The following is a 2,905-nucleotide window of genomic DNA, read 5'->3' on the forward strand; positions in this document are numbered from 1 at the left end:
AATTGTGTAATTATTATTAGTTTGACACAAATTGAGGACAGAAAGAGCAGTGAGGTTCAGAACAGAAACCACAGATGGTTGTATAATGTTATACTACCAACCATTAGCAAACCAATCCCCCACACCCCCCCCCCCCCTCCCCTCAGTTTACAGAGGAGTGCTGTGAATAGCAGGCATGAGATAGAAAGGGTGTTGGAATTGACAGACTAATGACCATAACACTGACTAGAGAATGACCCCAGTTTACTCTCTCTAGCCATAAACCCAGATTAAACCTACAGAGGTCGGAGCGGCACAGCATGCTTCCTCATTTGAATGAAAAATCCCAAATTGAATTATTTACTGGTCCTCCAGTGAGAACCATCTACAACAGTCTGTACTACATAATTTGAACATATCGATATCCTAATGCACATGGGGACTCTTGAATGGCTATTTGAGATGTATAAAATTGCTGTTGGTTGGAAACTGTGTATGTCCAAAACCATAACTTGTCAGGAAATGGAAAATACATCCACTGTAGTTATTTATTTGGTCACAAGATCTTGTTTATACTTTTCATTGGTTAAATATAAATTTATAAAACCCACAGACACACGTGACCACTTTCAACCTGGCCTGTCATTATAGGTTAAAATTCAAACTCAATGGTTTTCTTTTTTAAATAAAACATATCCTTTGTACAGCAAGCCTCCAAGAATTTCAAATGGGTCAGGATTATAGTTTGTGTCAACAATATTCTATATTGCACCTCAAAACTTTAGTGTCTTTAGTGTCTCTCCAGTCTCCATAAGTGAATCCAGTACTGTATGGTAAAACGCATAAAAAACACATAACCTAAACACCATACAAAACACAGTTTAGAGACAGTGATTTTCAAAAACTCTCAATCTGGATTAAACCCAAATTGAGGTAAAAATGAACATTTGTTAGAGTGTTCCATAGCTTGGAGTGGAGCATGATCAGTCACCCCTGTTTTGTTTTAGTTTTTTTTACAAGAAGCGACTGCTGACGTCACAGACCAGTGAGTGGTATATATGTAGGCCTACTGTAAAAGCTCAAGTCTGTATAGCGTTGTAAATCCATTTCAAGATTTAAAAGCAAACATTTCAATAGTGAAACTGAACCTGAAACATACAGAGAGCTAGAGGAGGGAGGCAAGAATGGTTGAGATGTGATCACGCGTACAAGTCCTTAAGCACTTAAACCCTGAAAGCTTGCAACACATTGCAACACGTCATGAGCTTGAAGATTGGCTGTTTTCACCACATATTCGCCCCCAGAATAGTGACACTTGAAACTAACATGTTGGACTAACTTGCGTTAATGGGAGACCTATAGCATAATGCCAACATAAAGAGCATTGCAGTTGAGACGCGCTGGGGATAAAAGCAAAAGTTTGATGTCACCCATTTTGTGGTAGTATTGTCTTAATTGCAGTACTGTATGTGAATGTGAATCCCTCAAATAGACTCGTGAAACATTTGGGCTGTGTCCGAGACTATAAAGTGAACGCATCTGCCAAATCAACAGACTATAAAGAGAACTCATGTGCTAAATTAACAAACACATTTTGGACATTTCATGGGTCCCCGTTATTAATGTCATCAGCTGTGCTGTCGCGTGCCACATAAATATTTCTCTCACAGCAATGCATGATGGTAGTGTGTAGGCTTTGCGATAGTAACCATCGGTTGTAACCTTCATTTCGCTATGCATGGTGGGATAAGATTAGTCCACTATAGGGTATAACAACAAGTATCACTAGACATTCAGACTTGTTTCAAATGGGGGTCCATGGACCAATACATGTCAAACTCTGTGTTATTGAGATGAATAAGGTTCAGAATCACTGGTAAAGAGTACATATCTCTGCTGTCGGGAAGAAACTATCTAACTCCAAAATGTAAATTTTTCATTAAATTAGGAAATGAAGAAAACCTTATATTTTGAAAACAAAGCAATACTGCGTCATCAAAGTTGGTGTTGTGACTATATATTGCCAAATACTTGCATGAGAGGGTGAAGAGGTGGTGGAGTTAGTTGCTTTAGCAGACAGTTTGAGCAGGTCCAATGGAGTTAAGAGGTTTTGTCCGAAGGGCTTTTTACTACCTTTGGTTCAGGGAAGACATATTTGAATATTCTAACCGTGCATTGCACACCAGCTGGGGGTCTATTGGGTTTTCAACAGGTGGTCCGTGGAGGTATTGCATGTGGTCCCTGACCATGCATTTAGTAATGTAGGATTTGTTGATTTGTTTTAAATGTTCTTTCCACTAGTTGAGAAACCGTGAACCTATGATGAGTCCATCCATGTAGTCATTTACTACAGATGGCCGCCCACCCTAGAGTCGGGTTCTGCCGGGGAGTTTTTCGTTACCATTGTCGCAATATTGCTTGCTCTGGGTGGATCTTTGTTGGTTGTAAAGTGTCTTGAGACAACTTGTTGTGATTTGACACTATAATAAAATTGAATTGAATTGAATTGAATACTGACAAGTTGGAGTTCAAGAAATTCAACAGAAAAAGGGAGTTAGAATCTCAAGAAGGGGGAAGTGCACCGGATTGTCTAGTTGAGTCATTATTATTAGGACATTTTACCAGTAGTAATGCATAGCATGCATAGCAAGTGTTAACTTACAAAAGCATTAATCTTAGCCCATATCCCCACCCGTGACCCAACACAACAGTGGTCCGTAGGTTGATTCTAAGTCAGAGTGGTGGTCCCTGGTTCACAGTCAGTTGAAAACCCCTGAGTAATGTTAACTCCATAGACACACAAAACAGAAAAAAATCACGGCAGTAGTCTAGCAGGTTTAAGTGGTTTAAGAGAGTTTTGGATGGTTTTTATTTTAGCGGTTCAATGTGGCTGACTCAAGGCGTAATGACCCTTGATCTGCATGGC

This window comes from Protomyctophum bolini, assembly GCF_963924005.1.
Source record: "Protomyctophum bolini genome assembly, chromosome: 9".
In the NCBI taxonomy this organism is placed as follows: Eukaryota; Metazoa; Chordata; class Actinopteri; order Myctophiformes; family Myctophidae; genus Protomyctophum; species Protomyctophum bolini.